The following is a 16,378-nucleotide window of genomic DNA, read 5'->3' on the forward strand; positions in this document are numbered from 1 at the left end:
GCCATGGCCCAGATCTCCCTCCAGCCCCGGCTCTCTCCAAACGCCAGCTGCCACGTCCAGAGGCCTGCATGTCCTCTCCACTCGCTCATCTGACAGACCTGTCCCAACAGAATTCTTCATTCTTACCCCCCAAATTACATCTCCCTCGGCCTTGACTGCTCTTTCTCTCTCACCCCACACCCAAGACAGCAGCAAACCCTGTCAGTGCGACCCCCCAACACATCCAGGACCTGCCCGCTGCCCCAGCTCATCTTCTCCTGCCCTCTCCAGCCCTCGCTTGGAGTCCTGCCTCGCGGCAGTCCTGCCTCGATGGGCTCCCTGCTCCCGCCCTGGCACCAAACTATCACAGCAGCCAGATAATGGTATAAACTGGATCCTGTCACTACCTGCCATAAGCAAGGGGCTTCCACGGCAGACAGAATCGAGACTCCGTGGCCTGTCCAACGCTCGAAACTCCCCTTCTAACATTCCCACGCCCCCCGCCCCATGCCGGCCAGGCTCAGGGTCTGTCCTCGCTGCTCCTTCTGTCTGGAATGCTCTTCCCCCAGTCTTTCCTTTCATTCTGGTTTGAATGGGACCTCTTTTATCTTCCTTGGTTACCCCAGGACAAATGTTCCCATGCACCCCAACCTTCCCCATTTTTCACTGTATCTATGCCCACCTGACATTATCTTGCTTATTTGTCTTCTCTCTTCTTAGGTGCCTCCTCATCATGACCTAGACTCTGTAAGGCAGGAGAGAAACCGTGTCCATCTTGTCTGGCTCTACAGCCACCTCTGTACTATGTGCAGTGCTTGGCACATAGTAGATGTTCAGAAAAATATTTGTTGGATGAAGGAATGGCTAGGCAGAGCCAGCTCTATCTGGCTCAATAGGCTTTAAAGGCCCTTATTTCGCTACACAAACTGCCTCTCATATGAAGTAATGGGGAGGAGCCGGGGGGCACACCCATCTGGGCAGGACCCTGTGAATCAAGGCAGCATGGGGGGCACCAGGCTGAGCCAAGGCCAGCTGGCCCAGCGGCTGCACAGCGGACAGCAGGGGGGCCCGCAGGTCTCCCTGGGATGCCAGACTCAGCAGCCCCAGCCCCACAGGGGCCTGGGGCCCTCACACCTGCCAACCTGTCCCACACAGGAGAGAGCCTTGGGGGGCCAGCCGGCAACTGAGTGCGACTGGCGGGGGGCCAGGATGCCTGCCAACAGCTGGCACTGCTGCTGGGCAGCCAAGTAATCGTGTTAGCCAGCGGAAATTGGTCCAGGGAGTTTTTTTCCTCTGCCTCCCGTTTTCTTTCTCTTCCCTTCCCCCCCTCCCTCGAAGCTGCAAGACTGGGAAGATTGATCTTCGCCTGAAACGGAGGAGATAACTCGATATAATGAACTCCACCGTCCCTCTTGCTGTTTGGAGCTTTTAAAAAATTTAAAAGGGCTGGGGACAAAAAAGCCTGTCCTCAGGGCTCTCTCTCCCATGGAAGCCCCTGCCCCTGCTCCTGCCCCTCTTCAAACTCTCCACCTGCCCCCTTCCCCCTTCTTTTTCCCTTGGGATGCCTTGATGGAACAAAGGTGAAAAATATCCCCTTTCTCTTGCAGGTTGTAAAAATAATTTTGTTGAGGTCAGGGCTGGACCCACCAATCGCCCTGCCGCCCATAGTCCCCACCCCAACAGCTGCCCCCACTCCCCAGAGTCACCAGCCAGCCTGGGGGTGACAAGTTGGCTCAGTCCACCTGTTCTCAAAGCATTTCCAAAGGGAGCAAGCGAGGCCTGGCCCGCCTACCGAGGTGCTGCCAGCGATGGCTTTTGTTCCAGCAAACAGCTCTTTAAAGAGCCACCTAATGACACACAAATGGAGCATGGTTCCTGCTGGGACCCAGGCATTGCCCCCACCTCCCTGGAGGCCTATGCCTACACCCCCTCAGCCCCACTGTCCCCCAGCCCGGCAGCCCCTCTAGTCTGGAGCTCATGGCCTCTGTGCCCCTGCAGGCGTTCACATCTCCAGTCAGCATTTATTGAGCACGTACTCTGTGCCAGACATTGAGCTGGGAGCTGGGAACCCAAGGGACAACCAAATCCTTCTGATTCCTGCTTTCAGTAGTCTTAAATAAAGCCTGGTGGGCAATCAACGAACACACTGGATTGGGGGGTGCACACTGGAATGAAGGCTTTAAAGGAAAGGCCAGGGGACTCTGAGCACGGACAATGGTCAGGGAGGACTTCACTGAGGAACGATCCTTGGAGCAAAGATCTGTAGGACAAGTAAGAGACCACCAGGCAGGGGGGCGTGGGTAGAGGGCTCCAGGCATCATGGGAAGGGTCTACTCTAAGGAACATGCCACCCAGTCTACAGCCTCTCTCCAGTGCTCTCTGCCTGAAGAGGGAGGTCAAATCCCAGATTCCTTACCTGGCATTCAAGGCCCTTCCTAGCCTGACCTCTGTTCCCAAGAACCCCTCAGTCCTAGGCTCTGTCTTCAAGGTGCAGCTCGAATATTGCCTCATGGGCCCCGGTGCAGGAGTTGTTACTCACTCTGGGGTCCCACACTAGAACAACCATACCGGCCTACTGCTGGATATTATAGGCCTCCTTACCCACACAGGCCATGCTGAGCAGTCTCTGTGTTTTCAGAGCCCCACACAGAGCCAGGAGTGCACGCCAATGAGAAGGAAGCAGCTGGGGACACCATCAGGACATTCAGACTCAGATCAGTGAGGACTGGAGGCATCATGGAGCGCTTCCTGAAGAGGCACGTCAGGGCTCGAAAAAATAACAATTTGGACAATGGAGTCAGAGCAGCAGAGACAGAGGCTCAGGTAAGGCCTGAGGGGCGTGGGTCTCCAAAGGCTGAGGCCTGCTTAGGCTGATCTCCAGCCTGCAGCCCCCAAGGAGTCACAAAGGAGAGGGCAGAAACAGGCTCAGAGGGAGCAGCTGCCTGCACCAAGCTTTGCAGCCTGGAGACAGTGACAGGTGACCACAGTCTTGCCCACCAGCCCCTCCCCGAAACTCCCCAGAAGAGCTCATGGACCAGAAGTTGGGCAGGTATGACACCACGTGGCTAATGCAAGGGGGACAGGAGCCTGGAGGAGGAGCCCGAATGGGGCTAGGAAAGCAAGAGACACCCGAAACGGCTCTCCAAGAAGATGTTTGCTAGACTCGCATTGCACGTGGACGTCCTGGGCAAAGCCCTAGAAAGCCTCCTGAAGATTTGCTTCCTTGCCCCTCAGGGATTCTCGCCTGGCTGGGCTCCTGGGAACATGGGTCTACCCACCCAAGCCTGAGCCCTGAAGGAAACAACGTCCTCTCCATCCACTATGTTGTCCCGAGAGGCTGTTCTGGGAAACTCCCAGAACCTGCCCTGGCCAGTCTCAGGTTTTCCATCATCTACTTTTCCGCCCAGAGGAGCCACCCTCTCCCATCCCCCTTGGGTGGAGGACACAGCAGAGGCTAAGGTCCCTTGCCTAGGAAGGCCCCTGACTAACCCTTCCCTTAGGCCCCAGCAGCCCCCAGGGAAGCCCAGGAAACAGGCCCCGGAAACAGACCACACTATGGCCAGCCACTCTCCCCAGGGCCTACCACTGCCGGCGAGAAATGGAAAGATGCAGCCTGATCTTGTGGTTTTATAAGCAAGTGGCTTCCCACCTTGGCCTTCCTCAAGGCAGCCCACTGGGGCTTCAGGCTCTGCGGGCACCAGGGACGGTTGGAGATACAGGAAGCTCAGTGTAACCAATCCCGCCCTGCACCGAGGGTCCGCATGCAGACCAGAGAAGCCTTGCCCAGAACATCCCAACATGAGGCTTCACAAGACCCAGAGAAGAGGGGGTCTTAGAGGAAACTGGGGTTCAGATGGAGGGGGAGAGAGTCTGGTAGGGGAGAGGGGCAGAGAGGGACTTGGGCCTGACCCGAATGTCAGGCAGATGGAAAGGCTGGGCACCACCCTCTGTGTCCAGGGCTCCACAGGCTGATCTGAACAAAGATGTAGAACTTTCAGGAAGTTACTGGCAAAATAGGAGGCTGGACAGAGGAGCTGCTCCAGCTCAGGCCCAGCCAGAGAGGCTGCCCTGTGCATGTATTGAGCTGAACATTCTTTCCTAAGCCTCTGAGCAGGAAGAAGGCAGCAACCCCACCCAGCTTCCCCACCAGGCGAGCCAGGGCCACCCCAGCCTGTCCCTGCACCCTCTCCCGGAAGCCTCTGCACGGCAGTCATGGCAGAGAGAGCCTCTCAGAGCCACCTCCAGGTAGCTGGCATGGCAGCTCACCTACCCTCCCAGTTCTCTGAGGGGGGCATCAGCATGTCCCCTTGCAGAAGGGGAAACTGAGGCTGAAGAGAAGCCACAGAGAACATCGCTTCCAGCATAACAAAGAGAATGTGCAAAATCCTAACTTTCATTCAGCCCATCAGAGTTGAGGTCACAAGGCAATCGGGAACCACACTGCACCGGGTGACAACCACACATGGTCTCGCCTTTGACAGAGACTGCAGGAGAGGGTGCTGGAAGAGAGAGTGATGCAGGTGTAAGAAGCCTTAGGAGTGGAGTGCAGGCTGTCCAGATGCTCTCAAGAAAGCGTGGGACACAGTGAGAAAATGAAGAAAGAGCCTTCAGTGGTACACAGGCAGGACACCCAGCCCACCACTGACCTCTCTGGTGGGGAAGTTGGGATTGCGGGGCTCGACTGGAAAGGCAGGGACGATGGGGGAACAGAGGTCTCCTGGCCTCGCTGCTGCCTTGGCTCTCTTGACTAGCCCCCCTCCCTTCCCCCAGCCCCCCCAAACTCCCTGTCAGGAAGGGTCTCAAAAAGGATTTGGGCAACCTCCTTCTCCTCCCTGGGCTCCTTCCCTCCTCCCTTCCATCAGTCCTGTCCATCCCTAACACACCTCCACCCACAGTGCCAGGGGGCTGTGAGGAGCCCTGGGGCAGAGGGAGGGGACAGGAGCATGAGAGCCCTCCCCCTCCTCTATATAAGGAGGAGCATGACCTGATCCCCCAAGGTGGAGTTGAGAGGTTGAGCAGGTATAGATTCCTGCAGGCAGGGGCAGAGTGGAGGCTCCCTGGCCTCAGGTCTGTGCCCTGTGTCCTGGCTAAGGAGCCCCGGTCTGAAGAGGGTTGGCGGGGTTTGCCCCATCCCCTCTGCAGATAGAATCTCCTCTGGGCACAGAGTGGAGGGTGATCTTCTTTTCTCCCTCCTCTAAGTACCTTTACACATATTATAGTTCAGTATAAAAGCGGAGGCAAAGACATCAAGTTCAGGAGTTATTCTCATCTTAACGAGCAAGTGGGGAGGATCGAATAAGGCAAGGGAGAAGCTGAAGATGTGCAGGGCCGGGGCGAAGTGGGGGCGCAGGAGCAGAGTGGAACCCAAAGCCTTCAGGCTCCGAGGGAGAAGAGCAGCAAGGCAGGCAGCCAGAGGGTATAGCAAGGGCCAAGGGGGTGCTGCTGGGGCCAGAGGGGGGCTCTTCCCATCAGGGGCCAAACACGGAGGTCTGAGGAGCTGGTGAAGTGAGTACGGGGTGGTCCGCCCTGCCTTGACTTAAACGGCCAGCCCGTTAGCAAGTAATTGTTGAGTACCTACTACATAGGCCACGCGCTGGGGTTCCTCAGTGAGTGAGGCAGACGAGGTCCTGCCCTCAAAGGGCCTTGGAGGACACACTACGGGCATATCCTCAGGGGAGGCCTGCACACTGGTTGCGCACTGGGCACTTCTGACAGACACCAGGAGTGCCAGGAGTAGAGGAAAGAGAAGAGGCTTGGAATTAAATGGGCTCTAGCCCGCTGTGAACCTTTATCACGAGCTATGTGTCCATGGGCAAGTCCCTTAGTCTCTCCGAGTCTCCGTAAGAATAACAATAGCAAACTTTTATTAAATGGTTACTATGTACCAGCATTATTCTAGAATTTTACATGTATACTCATTTATTGAATACAACACCATTAGCTATGGACTATTAGTACCCCCTTTTCTTGGAGGAAACCAAGACACTGAGAGGGCTGGTGCCTTGCCCAAGGTCACACAGCTAGTGAGTGGTGCAGCCAGGCAGTATCCACGGATCAACAGCCTGGCTGCAGGGCCTGCACCCTTAATCACTACACCCTGGTTAAGAAAGGTACTCTAGGGGCGCCTGGGTGGCGCAGTCGGTTAAGCGTCCGACTTCAGCCAGGTCACGATCTCACGGTCCGGGAGTTTGAGCCCCGTGTCAGGCTCTGGGCTGATGGCTCAGAGCCTGGAGCCTGTTTCCGATTCTGTGTCTCCCTCTCTCTCTGCCCCTCCCCCGTTCATGCTCTGTCTCTCTCTGTCCCAAAAATAAATAAACGTTGAAAAAAAAAAAAAAAAAAAGAAAAAAAGAAAGGTACTCTAAGCCTGGGTGGCTCAGCCGGTTGAGTGCCCAACCTTGGCTCATGATCTCACGATTTGTGCATTCAAGCCCCACATGGGGCTCTGCTGTGAGCGTAGAGGCCACTTCAGATCCTCTGTACCCCTCTCTCTCTGCCCCTCTTCCACCAACGCTCTGTCTCTCAAAAAAAAAAAAAAAATACAATCTAGAGTCATTGCCAGTCCAACCTGTCTTTGCCCACAGAACCTCTATTCTCTCTGGAGCCCACCTCAAATGCTCTCTCTGCAATGAAACCTGATGATTCCTCTCAGGATTGAGGAGGATTAAGGTTCAAAAAGATGAAGTGGCTTGTCTAAGGTCACATAGCTGGTTAGGGGCAGAACTTGCCATAGGCCACATGCCTCTAGCAGTGACGGACGTGGGAGTACTGTGTGGATAGAGGCCAATGTAGGAGTCCCCTAATGTTTCCTGAGAAGGACGGAGAGCACCCGAGCCTGAAAGCACGGAAGATTATACGAACTGGGGACAGGATCACTCATTTGGTCAACAAGCCCTGCCTGGGTGGCCTCCATAGGAACAGGGATGAGTGAGGGACCTCTTCCACTTTGTCCCATGGTCCCCCAGGCCTCTCCCAGCCCCATGTTGAAAGCACCTACTCTTCTCTCCACCTGTCCAACTCCTGCCCAGCTAGTTTTAAAGGTCTAGAGCCAGTATTACAACCTCCTCCAAGAAGCCAGCCCTGACTGTCCCAGCAGCCCTTAGCGCACCCTGAACCTGCAGTCAGCCAGGGGCTGGAGCAGACTGGAGGGCAGAATTGTTCCCATGCCACCTGGTAAAGGGCATCCAGGTGCAGGAGCATGGTGGGCGTGAGGGGAGCCCTGCCCGGAGGATAACAAGGCACCCCACCCCGCAGGAAGCTCAAGCAAGAGCCAGCCGCACCCTCTGACAGCAAAGCTAACATGACGAATGACACCATTCAGGAAGAAACAAATCCTAAGGCTCATGCACCAGGTGAACTCGGTCGGAGGAGGGGGTGTATCCATGTTAGAGATGCCTAAGGGACGTGAGGGCCACAGCGGACGACAGCACATACATCTGCCTCCCACCCTTCTCCAGCTCCTTATGCTCCGGGCCCACCTCCACCCCCAGGTGCAGCCCCTGCCCCAAGCTCTTTTAGAATCAGGGATGGGGTAAAAAGACACCCAGACCAAAACTCCCATTTCAGAGATGGGGAAAATGGAGGCCCAGAGTGAGCAGAGACTTATCCAAGCTCACAGAGAGAGCCAACTTCAAAACTTGGACTAGAACTCAGGCCTCCGATCTCAGACCCTGTGGCCCCTCCATCAAGGCTGCACACTCTCCAGGGGCACCTCCAAACCCTGCCTTCAAGCTCTGCTGAGTCCTCAAAGAAGAGTTCCCAACCACTCCCATCCCCAGGCCCAGGACTGCTCCTCCAGAGCACCAATGCTAGATCACTCTGTCCTTCTGTGCCCCTCCACTACTCCTACAACGCGACCATATCACAGTGGGCACCCTGGGTGCGGGACACTTCTGGTGGGACTGAGTGGATGAGGAGACACGAGTCAGGGCAGGTGCGCAAGCAGGCCCTCGGGGGTCTGTGTTAATGACCAGATAAGACCCATCCCTGGAGACTCTTCCCAAGGACCACACGCCCAGCTTCCCTCCCCTGGGTTAATCACTCCCCCTGTGCATCGGTTAATTATCCTCTGCCCGGTGACCGCTCACTTCCTAGAAGAGCAGAGGTCAGCCGGGCCTGCCTGCATCAGAATGCCCACCAATTCCTAGGCCAGGTTTCCTCAGAGCTGATGAGCAAGCAGCTCAGAACAAATCCCTCAATCAAATTAATGAGACGCTGACCTGCCTGTGAACAGAGCAATGGGAGCCATGTGGGAGGGGGTGGGAGAAGGGCCAGAGAACGAAGCTGCACATGACACAGGAGCCAGGCAAGCCCCCACCCCAGCGTCTCCCTACAGCCGCCATCACGCCTGAAATGTCACCATTAAAGGGAAACATCGTTCCGTTGGGGTTCAGAGGCATTAACGTCTCCTGTTAAAGTGAAAATATCCTGGAGAGAAATTGTACCCTCAGTCATTACCCATCTCCACGAGTCACAGACGAAGTGGGGGCGGGGGACAGCACCCAGCACCTGCTATGTGCCAGGCACTTGTGGCAGCACTGAGGCTTAGGGGTCAAGTGCCTGGATAGATGCCACTCAGCCTGAGAGTGGCAGAGCCACGATTTGAACCCAGGCGGGGACAGGCCCAGAGCCAAGTTCTCTGCTTCCACACAATCCGGACAGGGACTGTGGCTGCCTCCCCGAGCCTTGCTCTTGCAGGATGAGCTGCTGGCCATGACCGTCAGCCCTGCAGGGCCTCAGGGCAGAGATTCACTGGGCCCCAGGTGTGTGCAAACCTGAAACCCTCCTCAGACACGCACGCTGAGCTCTCCTAATGAGGCAGCATTTTTCCCATTACCCGCCCCCCTCTGGACATGCCACCCCTCACCCCCACCCTGGGGCCACCAGAGTTTACCACTCAGGAAAAGGAACTGTCTTTGGAATCGGGTGACCCAAATTCTAATCATGTCCCTTAACTTCTGTGGGCCTCAGTTTCCCATTCTGTGAAATGGAGAGAGCAACGGCCACCTTGTAACTTCAGTGCAGCGGTTCCATTAGAGAAGATCTGGAAGGAGCCCAGCACACAGCCTGCCTCAAGGTCAGCCCTCAAGGGAGCCCACTCTGCCTCTGGGTGCAACTCACCTTGACTTCCTGCAAGAGCCCAGCCCTCTGGGAGGTCCTGGAACCCTAAGGTGGCGGCCACTAGGAGAGGACTCAGGCACAGTGAGCAGAACAAGGAGAACACAGGTAGAAGCAATGGGTGAAGAAAGCCTAGGTCCCTACCCTGTCCTCCCAGGACAAGGTCATGGCCCCGGCTCCAGCCCCAGCCCAATTTTCTCTGAGGGTCTTAGACGGAGGTCCTGGAGAATCACCTGCCTGGCCCACTCCAGGGCTCCTCTGAGACCTCTGCCTTGACCTCGACCACAGGAAGCACTGCCAGCACACAAGCACCATCCCCAGTGAGCACAGCTCCCCAACCCCGTCTCTGGGCCAAAGTCTCCCTGAAGCTCTTCCTTGGTCCTCTCCCTCCGGCCTCCCACACTGTACCCCACAGCCCAGAAGAGGAGACAGAGGCTCAGCGGGGCTGCTGGCCTGAGTCGCCGCAGCAGAGCAAGGCCTGGAGCTGGAACCTCTAACTCCTGACCTTGTTTCTCCAAAGCTATCCTTTACAACCACGGCTGCACCTAGGCCAGCCAGGTCTGGGGTCCCTCCTTAGGAGTGTCTCTTCTTCCCTCCCCCAGCCACTGTGCAGGCTTCCTCCCTGCCACCCAGCGAGGCTGCTCCAGCGCATATGGGGTCCTGCCAAAAGACCACCCTCAACTCACCTCATGCCTCCAGACCCTCTATCCACCCCCCTTCACCAAGGGGACATCTGAAAAAGGGGGCAGGACTCCCGCCATTAAGTTAGCCAATCACTTTCTCTCTGCCAGTGAGCGGAGGGCTGTCTGAGAACGTCAAGAGAGGTGGAAACCCAGAGAAGTAGCCGGCTTGGGGTTGGTGATAGGAAAAAGGAGGTACAGGAACAAGCACTTAGTAAGCACCACCAATGGGCAGGCCCACTCTCTCTAATTTAATCCTCCCAACAGCCCTGGGGAGAGTTATACTATGCCCACTTTACAGATGGGGAAAAGTGAGGTTAAAGCACATGGCTTAGCTTCGATATGAACCTGGGTCTGCCTGACTCTGAGGCTGGGCTCTCTCTATGGCTTCTCCCACCCCAACCCCGGTGCTGAGTAAACACAAGTATATGAAGGAATTGCCCCGGAGACAGAGCTTGGGGCCATTTCCCAGATTCCCCTTGGGACGACCTTGCCAGTGACCCCTTCCCCCGCTGCCCCCAGGGTCAACAGCTGGCCTGGCCGACCCCAGGGTGGGAAGATGCCTGCTGCCTTCCTCTGGGGCTGTTTCCCTCTGCCTCTCTCTTCATTCTCACTAGCAAATGAGTAAGAAGAATAGAATTACAGTTTGGCTACACAAGACACAGAATTAGCAGGATTAAATATAAATAGCTATTAAAAGTGCCTTATAATTAAATTCATTTTCCAGTTATTTGTTTTACACACACACACCCGCCTACACGTGTGCACACACACGCGCGCTCCCATCCTCAGCTCCACACAGAGTGGGTGTCAGGGCCCCAGCTGCTAACCAGCCTCCTCCCTGCTGTCGTCTCTTCTTCAGAGTTCCGGTACCTTCCTTTCCCTGGCTTCTCTTTCCCTCCACCCCGGCCCTGCTTCCGGTCCATCCACCCAGCCCTTTCCAGACGACTGGAAACCACTGTGACTGCTGTTCCCATGTGCTGAGCCTACCACAGGCCAGACACTTCACACCATCACCTCCTTCACTCCACCCGAAGATATTTTTTCATTCAATAAATACTTGTTGAGCGCCAAGTACTTAACATGCACAGTCTGATTTAATCCACACACAGGCACTCATTCCTTCATTAAACCACTACATGCCAGGGCCTGGTAAACGCTAGCAATACTTCAGCCAACAAGATCTGAGCCTCTGCCCTTGTGGAACCCACCCCAAAGAAAGCCCAGAGCCAGAGACCAGGGCCAGGTGATGGGAAAGACAAAGATGCCACCTGAGTTGGAGGAGGAGGAGGTCAGGAGGGCCAGGGAAAGCCTGGGGGCAGGGGGGTGGGGATTCATCCCACCGTGAGCTCCTTGGGGGCCTAAGAGTGTCCTATCCTCTCTCTGTGTCCAGGGGGAGCAGTAGAGACACAGAGTAGACACATCATCCGTGACTATCAGCCTAATCTGACCTGAGCCAGATGTGAGCCCCATCTCTGCCACTTTTCACGCTATGCCCCCAAGAGGCCCCTTCACCCCCTCAGGCCTCATGTTCCTTTTCTGTAAAATGAGAATAAACCTAACCCTATCTCCCTAAAGTAAACCAGTGATTACATGGAGAGAGGTCTGAACTGTGCCTGGCACACAGTAAGTTCAATAAGAGTGAGCTGCTTTTGTGATTACCATTATGACTACGACTATGAGTATTACTATTATCTACCTCACCTATTGAGTCAATGAATCCTGGGTAGGAGAGAACTTAGAAAAGCCCTCATAGAAATGGGAAGGATCATAAGATCCGTAAGAGATGGGGGAGGAGATGCCCTAGGAGGAACACAGTGCAAGTCTACGACACAGGGACACAGGGACACGGTGCAAGTCTACGACACAGGGAAGGAATACCACCAGCTGGTCCCCAGAAAGCTTCCTGGAGAAGCTCAGGCCTCTCCACCCCAGCCCCCTCTTCTCTGCTCTCTGCTCTCTGGCCTGCACTTCAGCCCCTTCCCAGGCCATGGGAAGACCCCAGCCCCGGAGCCTAGACTAGAGTGGGGGACACTTCACGAGCTTTAGCCTTTGAATCCAGGCATTCAAGTGGCCTCCACTGCCTTCTGAGCCCTTGGACAGGCACGAGAAGAAAACTCCATCCTTCTAACGGGTCAGGTGACTGAGAGGCAGGACACGTGCCCAAGATGAACCAGGTCTGAAACAACACCAAGATAAGCGCATGACCCCAAGAGGTGAACCATAAGGCCACCAACATTTTCTAAGTCTCTGCTGTGCATCAGGCACTCTGCTCCATTACCTTACTCAAGGCAAGCCACCCCTTTCACACGGTGGGTACTATCATGGCCCCATTCTCAGACGTAGTGAAACCAGAGAGGTCAACTGTGACTTGCCCAAGGTCACAAGACCTGCAAGTGGCAGAGCTGGGACAGAACCAAGATCTGTCTGATTCAAGGCTTCTCCTTACTCCTTGCTGCCCCTAAACCAGGAAGGACCTGCGATGGGACACAGGGCCAAGGAGGCAGCATTCCTGGAAAGCTCTACCTATGCACCCTGCTTCCCCAGCCCCTCTTGTTTTCTTGCTGCTGCCCTCAAGGTGGATGCTCACCCCAGTGGCTCCCCACAGAGCCCCACACTCAACCAGCCCTGCGAACACAGCAGTGACGACTTTCTGTCCTCAAAGTAGGCAGCTGAGCTAATTAGCAGAGACTCCATCCTTTCCTCGGCAAAGACATTATTTCATTATCCAAAGGCAAACACAGCCCCACGGTGTCCAGCAAACACACTTCGGCAGCTTTTGCAAAAGCAGCGCAAATCAATGGGCAGCAAGAGGGCTGCTCTGGCCCGGCCTCCCCACAGGGCCCGGGGCTCTGTTCCCATCTTTCTGACAAATGCCGGGGAAGAGAAAGAAGACTGTGTTGGATGGGAAAGATTACAGGCTGAGCAATAAGGCACAAAGGCCCCACAGACAACTCACACCTATTGTCACTTCTAGATGAAATCGGCCATCTCCAGGTAAAGGAGGGAGGGCAGGAGAGGTGGGGGGTGGCCTTCTGGTAGCAGGCCGGGCTGCAACACTGGAGAGCCAAATAGAAATCCTAGCATGTCCATGGTGATGGACAGCCTTCCCTTGTGCCCACAGGACAGGGACCAGCCCCTCAGCAGGAGCACTGCCTACCTTCCCACACTCATCGCTGCCAGCTACGCTAAGCCTATTGGACGGGCTTCTCGCCATCCCCCCCCCCCATAGGTGGCCTCATGCCAGCCTCCTCTTCAGTGACCATGTTGTTTCCCCCTCCTTTCTGCTCTCAAGACTTGGTGCCACCTCTTTCAAGGGGCCTTCCTGACTGTTCCATCCTGTTCTGCCTCATGTCTCTGGAGCACTTCTCACAGGCCCGACAAAATCAAGCACATAGTTCTGTGGTTCCTGCCATGCCCAGCTCTCATTGTTGTGGTTGTGGTTGTTGATTTGTAGGTCGTGTTGTGCAGGGAAAAGAGATCTGGCCTCTATCCCTCCCTGTCATTGAGGATGATACAGAGACAGGCACACAGTAGGTGCTTGGTAAGTGTTTGCTGACTACTAGGAAATTCTTCTAAAGCCTCCATGTGCTGCGGTGAAGAACACTCTGGGGAGTGCGGAGACCAGGGTTGTAGTCAGCTCTAAGGCTAAGATTCTGTGTGCTCTTGGATAAGTCACTCACATTCTCTCAGCCTTAGTGTCCCCATCTGTCAAAGCAGGGTTTGAGTCACAATGACCTCTGAGGCTCTCTGTTCAACTGGGAGAAGACAGCTGGGCCCCAGTCTGAGCCAGATGCTATTCGTGGTCCTGAATTTGGGAGTGGCTCTCTCTGGGGCTGGTGGGCACAAAAGGCGAACAAAGCCATGGAGACAGAGCACTGGAGGATAGGGAGAGGGAAGGAATGTACAGCTGAGAGACAATTTATTTGGATTGCTGGTTCTGGGCACTGCCAGGGGCTGTCCGCATGGGGCCTCATGCTCAGGCTGGTGGAGGAGGTTCAGCCTTAGCCGCTGGGGAACCAGTAGTCTAGTCATTCAGACACACTGAGAACACAGTCTGATGGTGGGGGAGGCTGGAAGCACACACATACCACTTGTGCACACACAAGTACACACACAGCAATATTTATGTAAACAATGAGTGACCAAGCGTCACAGGCATCGAGCTTCCCAACGCAGAGTGCCTTCCCAGGCATTGCCACACTTGATTTGACCCACACCCAAGGAGGAACAGGGAACCCCTTTAAAAGAGGAGGAAAGTGAGACTTGGTTCCTGGATCCTTCTCACTTCCAGAGTGTGAGAAGCTATCGCCCAATCCCCTTCTTCCCCAAACTGTGCCAGGTGCTTGTCTTCATGAGAGATGAGACAAAGAAGGCATTTGCTGTGGAAGAGCAGGCAACACGCCCAGAGCTAGGAGAAAAAATGGGAGTGGGGAGGGATGGGGGAAGGGAAGGAGGAAGGGAAAGAGGCAAGAAAGGGAGGAAACAAGGATGGGAGGAAGGGAAGGGAGGGGGAGGGAAGGGGGAGGGAGGGACCGGAGAGGGAAGGAGGGAGTGGGGGAGGTAGGGGAGTGGAAGGGACAGGAGAGGGAAGGAGGGAGGAAGGGGAGAGAGGAAGACAGGTTCCACTGCTATTGAGGAGCAGATCTTGGCAGGGCCCTGTGCTGGCCCAGCCACCGTCCGCTTCTGAATAATTTCTCCAGCAGAAACTCCATAATTATGGGTAATAACAATCACTCTGATTTGCATGCATTGAGCACCTTTCAGCCCGAGATCTCCAAGTGCTTTGCCAACATTAATTAATTCATTAGGCACACCCGCCTCCCTGGAACAGGGCGACATGATACTCCACCCAGAGCACAGCTGGCTCCAGAGTACTCAGTGGGTGGCAGTCCCAGCATGGCTGCATGTTGGGTGTCCTGGGGTGAGGAGCTCTGAGGAGCAAGAGCGCCCCCCCGGCACTGGACTCTGCCTCTGGCTGCCCCCTCAGAGGTCAGAGCCGCCCCCTCTGTGCCCCAAGGTGAAGCCTCCCTATCCCGGCCTGTTAAAGGGCCAGGTTGCAGGCAGCCATGTGCACACAGACAGCCTACCCTCAGCTTTGCCCTCAGGCAACGGAGACCTGGGGAAACTCACAAGCTTCCAAGAAATAGTATCTTCACCTCTAAAAAGGTGGTGGGGCCCAGCTCCCAAGGTGAGTGTGAAGCTGGAGGCAGGTAGTGCGGGTAGGAAGGATTTAGACCCGAGCAAGGCTGTGCACGAGAAGGGTGTACCTTCCCCCCTGCCAGCCAGACCTGTGGGAAAGAAGCCCAGAAGGCCACAGACAAATGTACAAACTCTCCCTTCGGGGCCAGGACCCTCCTCAGTCCCCTTCAGGAGCGTGGAGATGCCCCTCCTTCCAAACAACTCTCAGTCCTGCCCCTAATGCCCACCCGAGGCCAGGGCCCACACTGGCCTCAGTGCCAGATGCCCTAGGAATCTGACCAGGACAGAGGAGGTATCACTGCAGGCCAGGCTCAGAATCAGGGCCAAGAGGGAACACTGGGGCCTGCAGGCTCTAGCCCCAAAGCAAGGCGCTCCCAGAGAGCAGCCAAATCCAAGGTCATCTCCTCCCAGCCCTGACGGTGCAGATGGGCAAACTGAGGCACGGGCGGAAGGGAACTCAGGGTCCGAATCAATCCTAGTACCACCATTTATTTGTGCTGTCACCTTGAGCAAATCATTGCCTCCCTGAGCCTCCATTTCCTGATCTGGAAAATGAAATAGTGCTACCCCTGGCTAACAGTGCTGCCTACACTGTAGGTGCTCAACGAATAGAGCTGCTATCATTAATTATGCTATAGTTACATTTTCTACTTAACACCTTCCCTAAGGTCACACTGAAAACTCCATAATTAGACCCTCAGTTTCATGGCACAAATATTTACTGAGGTTCTACTATGTGCCAGGCATTCTGCTGCCCACCTCTCTCACTCTTCTCTTTTGTAAGTACCCCGTCCCCAGCTGGCTGGCTTCCTCCCTATCTCCTCCACACTCTGGCCTCCTTCCCGAAGCCAAGCATTTACTCTTGCTGTTTCTTCCATCTAGATGGCCCTCCTGCCTCCCCTCTGTACAGCAAAATCCCTTTTCAATCCGCCATGGCCTACTCCAGCCCTGTCCTCTCCAGGGAGCCCTCTCGGATTGTCCCAGTGTGGTTTAACATTTAACTGCTCCCAAGTTCCTCCTCCCATGTCTTGGGTGGGACCAAGGACTCCTCCAGGGCCAGAGCAGGCCCCAGGCTACACCCTGCCCAGCCGGGTCCACCTTCTTTCCTGAAGGGTCCTGATCTCTGCATGGAGATCTCGTGTGGTGATAGCAGATGACCCCCTTGTGTGCAGGTGGATAGCACTTTACGGTTATGGAGCACACAGTCTGACGGGGGTCCCTGAGGAACACAGGCCCCAAGGGGCTCAGACACCCTCACTCACAAACGGTCACATACACGGCACTAACACACGACAACAGTCATGCACACATTCTTACACACATATTCACATGAAACACACACTGACACACAATAACAACCACACACCTGTGAACACATACACACACCATCAAGGGAAGGCCAA

Source organism: Lynx canadensis, chromosome B3 (genome assembly GCF_007474595.2).
Source record: "Lynx canadensis isolate LIC74 chromosome B3, mLynCan4.pri.v2, whole genome shotgun sequence".
Classification (NCBI taxonomy): Eukaryota; Metazoa; Chordata; class Mammalia; order Carnivora; family Felidae; genus Lynx; species Lynx canadensis.